This window comes from Syngnathus typhle, unplaced genomic scaffold (assembly GCF_033458585.1).
Source record: "Syngnathus typhle isolate RoL2023-S1 ecotype Sweden unplaced genomic scaffold, RoL_Styp_1.0 HiC_scaffold_149, whole genome shotgun sequence".
Classification (NCBI taxonomy): Eukaryota; Metazoa; Chordata; class Actinopteri; order Syngnathiformes; family Syngnathidae; genus Syngnathus; species Syngnathus typhle.
In genome coordinates, this window is record NW_026872055.1 from 24869 (window position 1) to 37302 (window position 12434).

Consider the following 12434-nt stretch of genomic DNA (forward strand, 5'->3'; position numbering starts at 1 on the left):
CTGGGGACCCGTAGGCCAGGTCCACTTTACCTTGATCAACGCCAACGGAGAGGTGACACATCTTTCAAGCGACAAGAAGCAATATTTCTCTTTTGACGTCCGTTTTTCTTCTGGGAAATAAGGATGAGCAAAGCCACTGGCGCACGTTTGGAAGATGATGATGGAAATTCCACTTCCACCGTGGGATAGAGGAAATGGAATTTCGGTTTCTTGTGTGTCTTGACATATGAAGGGATTGACAATAAAGCAGACTTTGACTTTTGACATGGTCACATTATAAAAATATTGTATAACAATACAATTAAATGGGCTTTTTTTTAATAAAATCTGCTCCGACCTGTTGTGAAATTTAATTGAAATAATTGAAATAAAATTGTTGTTCTTCAAAAATGATTGAATTTGTCTTTTTTCATTCTGTGTAATTACAGTCTGCTGTATGCACCAAAAAAGAAAAGAGTGTAATATCGGTTTCATCAGTATATAATTGAAACCGGAAGGTATTCGGAAATCCCTGCGGTCAGTAGAATATATAACGGCTGTGCAATGAGAAGTCAAGACATGTTCCACGAGAGCAGGCGGTCAAGGCAAGAGTAATCTCGACGCAACATGCCCAACATGTGTAAGTCAGTGATGAATGTTTCCTGAATTTTCTTCCTCTTTTGCCATTCATTCATGATTTTCTTCTGCTTCCGCATTAGACACGCAAATTCTCGCGGTGGGCTTGGTGGCTTTTCTAGTACTGCGAGCCAATGGCGCTCCGTTGACAGAAGCGACCACCGTCTTGCCATCAAGCGACACCTCAAGTGAGGAGGAAACGGCGCCCTCTGACCTGCTGACCTCTGCTCATGTTTGGGACTCGGTTCTGGGTACCGCTAAAGAACACCAGAAAGCTGTAAGTGGAAATTCAGAAAGCACCTTCATTGTCTTCTCCTGGCTGTAAAACATATCTGACTTGTGACTAATTTCAATATCAGTTTGATGATGAATTCCAAAACAATGTCAACTTTCATTTACTGGAGCACTACAAATCACCTCAGTTTCCAGCAAACTGCCCCAGCTCCAACTTTAGCAAGGTAGGAACCAGAAATGGAAAACCACCAGAGGTGGGAGAAAATACAGACACTGACACTTTCCATAATTGTTTGCTAGCATCGGCTTGACTTTTATGCGTAGGTTGAATAGATATTTGTTTTTTAACTGACCTAAATATTCTTTTTTCCAGGAGGCTTGCCTGCACAGGCTGGCCCAAGGTCTGTCAACTTACATAATTCTTCTCAAGCACGTGGAGAAGGAATATCCCGGCAGTAAAATTCTGTCTGAGGCCAAACACTACTCTGAACTCCTGCTCTACAATATCAAACAAAAGGTTGGCCAGTGTGACAATTTAGGGATAGGAAATGAATTTTGCTGTTACTATAATACCTATTTTGACATTGTGTTGCTTACTCTTGTCCGGCAGATGAAAAAACCAGAAGAGGTCACAGGCCTGAGTAGCAATGAGGAAGAGAGCCTATTGAGGTCACTGTACCACCCCGATGCTTTCCACAGAAAGATGACGGCGCACAACATCCTGCGGAAGCTCTACATCTTCATTGTTGACGGCGAGAGGGCGCTGAGGCGCAAAGAACGGCGAAGGGGAAAACATGCCAAGGTCTTCGCCATGTTTAGTTTATTGCGGTAGTCACGTCCGCCACTGAAGCCCGTCGGAAATGTTGGGCAAAACATGAAGTGAATTAAGTTGTTGGCTCTGCACTGACGTGTCGTAACCCACTGACGGATTGATGATGTATTTGTTTTTGCATGACGCACTGAGTTTTTTAAATTTTTTATTCTGTAGATAATCTATTTATTGCTCATTCAAAAAAGCCATTGTGAATCTAAGACCTTATTTATTGCAAACAGTCGTATGAATTATTTAAAGAAGATATTTATTACATATTATTGTTTTTATACTTGAAGGCATGATAATTATATTTATTTTTTTAAACGGAATGTATTTTTAAAACATGAATAAAACTATTTGCTTACTTGTGAATTGAACTGCTTGATTTATAACACTTTGGCAGGTGTCTTTTGAGAATTTCACTTATTAGATTGAACTACAGAAATCTCTTTTTCTGAGATTCAAAGACATCGTATATATATATATGTATATATATATTTGCAAAACTGAAATATCGTAAGGCCACTTATGGGCTTTACTGTCAGACATTTATTGACAAAAACATGGAACAGACTTCAAGACAATGTCGTAACAATAACAAATAAATATCTCAGACCAAATTGACTTTCAGGTGGCCAACTTGTCGTGGTCTTCGGGTGGAGGTTGTTGATGCAGGTGCACGTCATCCTTCTTCAACCCCAAAGTAAACTGAAACGAAGCAAAAACAGCCAACGATACATATGTCATTGTTGTTTTTGACTTAATCTGCCATTTTTTTTAAGGTTCTCTTTCTACATATTTACCAAACACAAGCGATACATTAACTTCAATACAAAAAAAGGGCACTACCTCAAATACAACTTAGAAAACAGTTTGACTGAAATGGTAGTCATTCAATAAATAAATATACGCACATTTTCTTTTTCAAATTGCAGCCTTTGCGGTTTTGAAAATTGCAGTTGATCACATTGCAACGTCGACTTGAATTCTATTCATCTCTCAGTTTTAATGCACAGACAGACACACGAGAGAAAACGCTGACACAGAAGCAGTGGATGACGCAAATCAGTGTTGCCGCAAGCAGACCTGTTGCTGAGATTGTCTCATGTGTTGAGACGAGCGACACTAGACGGTGTTCAGGTGAACGTCACCACCAAGAATTTACCGATAACGACAGTGGAGTGGTTTTCACTACAGGTAAACAGCTGGCAAATGTGACAAAAATTCCAAAATCTCGTAGAGAAAAGTTCCTACGACAAATAAAAGCACAAGAAAAGTTAAAAGAAAAATTGGAAGTGAGACGTAAAAAACAGGAACTAAAGAGAATGATGAAAAACTCTAAAGAGAGGGAACAGTACAGTCAAATTGCAGAGGTAAGACAAAGGAAATTGGGTTATATTAGAACCCGTTATCAACAGGACAAGCGTTTTTGTGCCAAACAAAAGTCCTATTTTACACAACGTTGTCAGACGGATCATGAGTTTAAGAAGAAAAACCTTTCCCGTTTCTCACGTCGTTATAGGACAGATGAGTGTTTTACGATGAGACGACGCGCTTACATCACAGAACGTTACCGTGACGATGTTGGGTTTCGAAACAGGCAGCGCTCTTACATGACACGGCGTTATTTAAACAACCCTGAATTCCGATTAGAACATCAGGAAATCATGAGGCGCATAATGGCAAAAAAATGTGATTCACTGAAGACCAAAACAATGCGCAGAGTAAGTACACTTTTGAAAAAATACTAAGTCATAAACCGACTATGTAGGGAGCGAAATGACTGTGTGCTCATGAAAGCTGTTGAGGTATTCAAAGCCCAAATTAAGAATGGCCCCACATTTGTCTGCACTGTTTGCCACAGAGCATTGTTTCCGAACCAAGTACGCGCTTGTCAACGTAGATTTTATAAGAAAAACAGACATGTTGTTGCAAGTTGTCTCACGGGACAATTTGTCCATATCTGTGATGATGAATGTCAGGCCTCGTGCAGCGTACCAGCTGAAAGAAAACTGGAGTGGATATGTCACACTTGCTATAGTCACCTCAAAGATGGTAAAATGCGTGCACTTGCTGTTGCGAACAATCTCACACTCTCTGATATTCCAAAGGAACTGTGTGGATTGAACATACTGGAGAGACACCTCATTTCCAAATGCATATCATTTGCCAAAATTGTACCTCTTCCCAAAGGTCAACAACGAGCCATTCGTGGAAATGTGGTGTGCGTGCCATCGGAAGTACAAGAGACGGTCAATGTCTTGCCCAGACTAAGAAGTAAGTCACAGATGTTGAGAGTGAAACTGAAGAGACGGCTTTGCTACAAAGGCCATCAGTTTTTTCAAACTGTCACTTGGTCTAAGCTAATGAGCGCTCTGATGAAACTGAAACAAGTCCATCCACAGTACAGAGACATAACCATTCGCGACGATGCGGACCTTTGCGACCCAACCCTCACTGACGACGAGAGCAGCTCCGATGAAGCGCAAATGAGCGACAGTGAGTACAATGAGGAAGCTCTGGAGGAGATGTACAGATTTGAAAGTGATGCTCTGTGTGGGATGAACAGTGACTCTCAACATGACAACAGTGGTAACAAACAGCAACAAGAAAATTCGGAAGACGGTGATCAACCAAATGGTGGAGTGAAACTTGAATCATGTCTCCAACCCAATGATGTGGCAGAGGAAATTATGACTTTTACAGAGGGCATTTATTGTGTTGCTCCTGCAGAAAGAAACAACCCAGTAAGTTTTTTCAAGACTCCCAAGCTTGAGGCCATGGCTTTTCCGGTGCAGTTTCCCACTGGTCAGAACACCCTCGATGAAGAGAGAGCAATAAAACTCACACCAAGCAAATATTTCAAAACCCGTCTGTGTTGCGTGGATGAACGCTTTGCTCGAGATACCAACTACTTGTTCTTTGCCCAGTTTGTGACTGAAATTTACCAGGCAACGTCGAGCATGACAATACAGCTGCGCAAAGGTAAGCCTTTTACCAGGGATGGTCGAAGGATAAACAATGCCATGCTTCAGGACAAACGTGAAGTTGAGAAACTGGTGCGCAGCAAAGATGCTGTCCGATTCATGACACCGCTGAGAGGTACGCCGGCCTATTGGGAGAAAACCACCAAAGATCTTTTTGCTATGATCCGGCAGCTGGGCACACCCACGTGCTTTTGCACATTTTCTGCTGCCGAAATGCGTTGGGAAGAGGTCATCACCGCCATCAAAGCGCAACAAGGTGAAGTAGTGAATTTCACCCAACTTGACTGGGCTACCAAGTGTGAGATCCTACGCAGCAATCCTGTGACGACGATGCGCATGTTTGACAAGCGTGTGGAAGCTCTGTTCAGAGATTTGATCCTCTCTCCGGCGCAACCGATTGGTGAGGTCGTCGACTACTTTTACCAACTGGAGTTTCAACACAGAGGAAGTCCTCACATTCATTGCCTCATATGGGTTCGAGGTGCCCCTGTATTTGAGGAAGCCACGGATGGAGCCATCTGTCATTTTGTGTCTCGCTACATCTCGGCCGAGCTGCCGGACCCGCAGAAGGAACCGGAATTGTACAAAAAGGTCACAGAGGTTCAGATGCACAGCAAAAGTCACTCCAAATCGTGCGTCAAACACCAAGGTGCAAATTGCCGCTTTGGATTCCCCAAACAACCGTGCGATGAAACAATGATCGTCAGACCTGCGCCCGTCGACGACGACAATCGAGATCAACGCAATGACGATCGGTTGGCGTCGAATGCCAAGCTTGTTCCCGTGCTAAATCTGCTGAATGAGCCTGAAACGGCATCCCTGACTTTGCCTCAGCTAGTGGCTAAATGTAAGCTCACCGGTGACGAGTACATGAACTGTTTGCGCATGACGGCCTCGTCGAGTTCTGTCGTGCTTAAGCGAGAACCGAAAGACTGCTGGGTCAACAACTACAACCGCCATTTGCTTCTTGCCTGGGATGGAAACCTGGACATCCAATACATCCTGAATGCCTACTCTTGCATCGCATACATCTGCAGCTACATCAGCAAGGCTGAACACGGTCTGAGCCAATACCTGAAATCGGTCATTGAAAACTCCCGCTGCGCAAATGTCAACGAGAGCGATGAAATGAAGCAAATTATGCAAGCGTACTCCAAGAAAAGAGAAGTGAGTGCTCAGGAATGCGTCGCACGTGCGTGCGGCTTGCATATGAAACAGTCCTCCCGCATGGTGGTGGTATTTGTACAAACGAGTGACAATGCGCTGAAAATGAGTTATCCTCTCTCGCTCCTTGAGGGCAAAACGCAGGAATCTCATGAAGTGTGGATGACTGGCCTGCCGGAAAAATACAAATCCAGACCTCAAACAGAGGAATTTGAAGTCATGTGCTTGGCTGATTTTGCATCAATGTGCAGAATTGTTTATGGCAAACAAGCCAAAGGTAAGAATGTTTTGCCTCTGCTGAACGACATGGGCTTTGTCCAGAAAAGAACAGAAAAACATGCGGTCATCAAATACTGCAAATACTCTGAACAAAAGAATCCGGAGGAATATTACTGCTCCTTGCTCAAGCTGTACCTGCCTCATCGTGCTGATTGCCAATTAAAATCTGAACGCTGTCCTTCCTATCAGTTGTTTCATGATAACGCCTGTGTACAGTTACCGTATAACGACTCTGTGGAGCGCGTGTGCCAAATTGTCAAAAGGAACAGAGAAAGGTATGAGAAATACAGTCGAGACATTGACAACGCCATCCAAGAGGTGGAGGAGAGTGGGCTCGTCATAAACGAATGGTGCCACCTGGCTCCCGAGAGTGAGTTGCAAAGACTCGAATGCGTTGAGGAAATGAACGCGAGAGATGAACCGAACGACAACGTGGAGGAAAATGTCCCGGACTATAACGTCAGGTCCAAAACAACGCAAATGTCCATCGTGACAGAGGCTGCAGCCATCGATCCCGCAGTGTTACGCGACATGTATCGTAACCTGAACCAAAAGCAAGCGTCCGTCTTCTACAAGGTCAGAGATTGGTGCATAAAACGTGTGTGTAGCTCAAAGCCCATTGAGCAGTTCTTCTACCACATCAACGGTGGCGCCGGGACCGGCAAATCGCATCTGATCAAGTGTATCCAAGCAGAGGCTACCAAAATACTGCAGAGACTACCACGACTGGCTGAGGAGGCCGACATTTCCAAGCAAACGGTTGTTCTCGCAGCTTTCACTGGCACGGCGGCGTTCAACATTTCCGGGGCAACGTTGCATTGTCTACTCAAACTGCCGAGAAGTCTCAAACCCCCGTACCACGGGCTGGGCAATAAACTGGACGAAGTCAGAGCCGAGCTGTCCATCGCCGAAATACTCATCATCGATGAGATTTCCATGGTGTCGAAAGACCTCTTTGCCTACGTGAATGCCAGGTTGAAACAAATCAAAGGAATTAATTTACCTTTCGGTGGCATGTCTGTTCTTGCTGTTGGAGATTTCTTTCAGCTCCCTCCCGTGAGACAGTCCAAACCTCTGTGCGTGTACGATCCTACGCGGCTGGACCACTGGCGTGACGACTTCAAAAAGATCACGCTCACCGCCATCATGAGGCAGAAAGACGATGTCGCCTTTGCCGAACTGCTGAACCGACTCCGCGTCAAAGAAAAGTCAGATGAACTGTCGGAAATGGACAGAGCTGTCCTTGCCACGAGGTACACTTCCCCAGAAATGTGTCCAAAGCATATTCTGCATGTTTTTGCCACCAATAAACAGGTGGATGGCCATAACTCTGCGATGCTGGAACTGTTTCATAAGGACATTGTGCAGATTGACGCGGATGACTACAAGAAAGACAAAGGAACTGGCAGAATGGCAAGGCAAGCGTCCCCTGTGCAAGGCGCTAAGAATGAGCTCCCGGACTCAATCAAAGTTGCCTTGGGTGCTCGTGTTATGATCACACGGAACGTTGATGTTCAATCAGGTCTGTGCAACGGGATGTTTGCAAAAGTTGTCAAATTGGTGAACTATCCAAATGAAGCCCGTGTCCAGAAACTTGGGTTGGAACTCGATCATGTGAGTAACACAGCGCGTGCTGCTAACCCCGTGTACATTGACAGACTGGAGGAGAAGCTGAACAAGGCTGGAGTGACGCGCCGACAGTTTCCCATCAAGCTTGCTTTTGCCTGCACGATCCACAAGGTACAAGGCATGACAACGTCACAGGCTGCAGTTTCGCTGAAAGGTGTTTTCGAACACGGCATGGGGTACGTAGCTCTGAGTAGAGTGACTTCGCTCAGTGGTCTGCATATTCTGCATATGGATGAGAGAAGGCTTCATGCAAATCCACAAATCACTGCTGCTCTTGCTGAGATGGCAGAGGATTCTTTGGAGAGCGTCATGCCCCTCCTTCACGTGATGCCGTCGGTAGATCGGGCAAATCACCTGGTTGTCGTCCATCATAACACCGAAGGGCTGTCTTGTCACGTGCAAGATATCGTGTCTCATCACGAACTGCTTTTCGCTGATGTTTTGTGCTTCACAGAGACACACCTCCAAGGATCAGTGGCCGATGGACGTGCTTGCTTGGAAGGCTACACGATGTTTTGCAGGAACCGAAGTGATTCTTACACAAACTGTCCTGACTTGGCTACAAAACGTGGTGGCGGCGTAGGTATTTGTGTCAAAAGTCACATCGCGGCCCAGGAAAAGAAATACGTTCAGGGTGTGACCGACATTGAATTTGTTGTGGTGATGTTGGGATCACCGGTGTTTGAGTGATGTTCCAGTTATTTATTTTCTTTCTGTGTGTTCGCAATTGTCATGGTGATTGTTCTGGTGTTTTTTAACTCGGCTGTATGTATTTGTTTGTTCACGCTGATTTCTCCGACTGCCCGAAATTTTCCATATTCTCAGTTTATGTGTATATCTGTCATCTCAGGGACACGAAGAAAGAATCCGATCTGGCAAAAGCCCGTGCGGCTCTGGACTCAGAGGCCACAGAGCGTGAACGTCTGCAGGTGAAGTTGTCCAAGCTGAAGATTGATTTTGACGAGCTGGAAGCAAGGTGAGGCCCGCCCGGCCATTTTATCAAAAATATGCCAACAACAAAATGGATAGTGGATATTAGTGCTGACACAATTGCTTTGCTGCTGGGGCCACACCCCAAGGAAAATCCTCCTCGTGACTAATTGCAGCTCAATTGGACTTTCAGTTAACCATCCCATAGTCGCACATCAATATAAATAGCGCATTTGACTGCGTCGAGGGTTTAATACTGTTTTTGCTCAGGAAGTCGCATCACATTCAAATCCTTAAAGATGAGCTGGAGTTTGAAAAGAAGCTGCATTCCGCGGTCGGTAATTACCATCACTATCGCTTATTTAATTAATGAAAATAAAGCTGAGTCATTCTCACGTCTCACGTAGGACTTGCGCATGGTCCAAAGCCAGCACGAGTCTCGCATGGTGGAGTTGGAAGCCGGCCAAAAAGTGAAAGATCTGGAGGAGGCTCTGTCTACAGAGAGGGAGCGGACCCAGAACAAGGAGGAGAGGTCTTTTTACAGCTTTAGAACATACCACAACGTTTGCTCTCATAGCAATTAATGTCTCCACGTTTGTCCCCAGGGTACGCCAAACCATGTCGGCCAGCAAAAAGAGGAAACGTCCGAAGGACAGCGAGGGTTTGAGCTCGGGCGGATGCAATGTGCCTCGTCCTAAAATCGCCCAGCAGGTCACTGTGGATGAGCAGCAGGTCACTGTGGATGAGCAGCAGGTCACTCTGGATGAGGTGGACTCGTACGGCAAATATGTCAGACTCCGCAATACAGTTGATGAGGTCAGTGGATGTGTCACAGGGGAACATCTTACGAAATTTGCACATTTTCCAGTAACGACTAACCTGTTGAGATCAATTTCAACTATTAGGATCAGAATTTGGGGAACTGGCAGGTGAAGCTCCAGATTGGATCTTCTGCTCCCATCGTATTCAAGTTTGCCGCAGAATTCATCCTGAAGGCCCACGAGAGTGTCACGGTAATCAATCTTATCTGGAAGATCTCAGATACAAGGTGCTCAATATTTCAATGACCTTTACATGCATCAGATCTGGGCGGCTGACGCTGGCCGAAACCACAATCCTCCCTCTGATCTAGTCTGGGAGACACAGTCCAACTGGGGACCCGTAGGCCAGGTCCACTTTACCTTGATCAACGCCAACGGAGAGGTGACACATCTTTCAAGCGACAAGAAGCAATATTTCTCTTTTGACGTCCGTTTTTCTTCCAGGAAATAAGGATGAGCAAAGCCACTGGCGCACGTTTGGAAGATGATGATGGAAATTCCACTTCCACCGTGGGATAGAGGAAATGGAATTTCGGTTTCTTGTGTGTCTTGACATATGAAGGGATTGACAATAAAGCAGACTTTGACATTTGACATGGTCACATTATAAAAATATTGTATAACAATACAATTAAATGGGCTTTTTTTTTAATAAAATCTGCTCCGACCTGTTGTGAAATTTAATTGAAATAATTGAAATAAAGTGGTTGTTCTTTAAAAATGATTAAATTCGTCTTTTTTCATTCTGTGTAATTGCATTCTGCTGTATGCACCAAAAAAAAAAGAGTGTAATATCGGTTTCATCAGTATATAATTGAAACCGGAAGGTATTCGGAAATCCCTGCGGTCAGTAGAATATATAACGGCTGTGCAATGAGAAGTCAAGACATGTTCCACGAGAGCAGGCGGTCAAGGCAAGAGTAATCTCGACGCAACATGCCCAACATGTGTAAGTCAGTGATGAATGTTTCCTGAATTTTCTTCCTCTTTTGCCATTCATTCATGATTTTCTTCTGCTTCCGCATTAGACACGCATATTCTCGCGGTGGGCTTGGTGGCTTTTCTAGTACTGCGAGCCAATGGCGCTCCGTTGACAGAAGCGACCACCGTCTTGCCATCAAGCGACACCTCAAGTGAGGAGGAAACGGCGCCCTCTGACCTGCTGACCTCTGCTCATGTTTGGGACTCGGTTCTGGGTACCGCTAAAGAACACCAGAAAGCTGTAAGTGGAAATTCAGAAAGCACCTTCATTGTCTTCTCCTGGCTGTAAAACATATCTGACTTGTGACTAATTTCAATATCAGTTTGATGATGAATTCCAAAACAATGTCAACTTTCATTTACTGGAGCACTACAAAGCACCTCAGTTTCCAGCAAACTGCCCCAGCTCCAACTTTAGCAAGGTAAGAACCAGAAATGGAAAACCACCAGAGGTGGGAGAAAATACAGACACTGACACTTTCCATAATTGTTTGCTAGCATCGGCTTGACTTTTATGCGTAGGTTGAATAGATATTTGTTTTTTAACTGACCTAAATATTCTTTTTTCCAGGAGGCTTGCCTGCACAGGCTGGCCCAAGGTCTGTCCACTTACATAATTCTTCTCAAGCACGTGGAGAAGGAATATCCCGGCAGTAAAATTCTGTCTGAGGCCAAACACTACTCTGAACTCCTGCTCTACAATATCAAACAAAAGGTTGGCCAGTGTGACAATTTACGCACATTTTCTTTTTCAAATTGCAGCCTTTGCGGTTTTGAAAATTGCAGTTGATCACATTGCAACGTCGACTTGAATTCTATTCATCTCTCAGTTTTAATGCACAGACAGACACACGAGAGAAAACGCTGACACAGAAGCAGTGGATGACGCAAATCCGTGTTGCCGCAAGCAGACCTGTTGCTGAGATTGTCTCATGTGTTGAGACGAGCGACACTAGACGGTGTTCAGGTGAACGTCACCACCAAGAATTTACCGATAACGACAGTGGAGTGGTTTTCACTACAGGTAAACAGCTGGCAAATGTGACAAAAATTCCAAAATCTCGTAGAGAAAAGTTCCTACGACAAATAAAAGCACAAGAAAAGTTAAAAGAAAAATTGGAAGTGAGACGTAAAAAACAGGAACTAAAGAGAATGATGAAAAACTCTAAAGAGAGGGAACAGTACAGTCAAATTGCAGAGGTAAGACAAAGGAAATTGGGTTATATTAGAACCCGTTATCAACAGGACAAGCGTTTTTGTGCCAAACAAAAGTCCTATTTTACACAACGTTGTCAGACGGATCATGAGTTTAAGAAGAAAAACCTTTCCCGTTTCTCACGTCGTTATAGGACAGATGAGTGTTTTACGATGAGACGACGCGCTTACATCACAGAACGTTACCGTGACGATGTTGGGTTTCGAAACAGGCAGCGCTCTTACATGACACGCCGTTATTTAAACAACCCTGAATTCCGATTAAAACATCAGGAAATCATGAGGCGCATAATGGCAAAAAAATCTGATTCACTGAAGACCAAAACAATGCGCAGAGTAAGTACGCTTTTGAAAAAATACTAAGTCATAAACCGACTATGTAGGGAGCGAAATGACTGTGTGCTCATGAAAGCTGTTGAGGTATTCAAAGCCCAAATTAAGAATGGCCCCACATTTGTCTGCACTGTTTGCCACAGAGCATTGTTTCCGAACCAAGTACGCGCTTGTCAACGTAGATTTTATAAGAAAAACAGACATGTTGTTGCAAGTTGTCTCACGGGACAATTTGTCCATATCTGTGATGATGAATGTCAGGCCTCGTGCAGCGTACCAGCTGAAAGAAAACTGGAGTGGATATGTCACACTTGCTATAGTCACCTCAAAGATGGTAAAATGCCTGCACTTGCTGTTGCGAACAATCTCACACTCTCTGATATTCCAAAGGAACTGTGTGGATTGAACATACTGGAGAGACACCTCATTTCC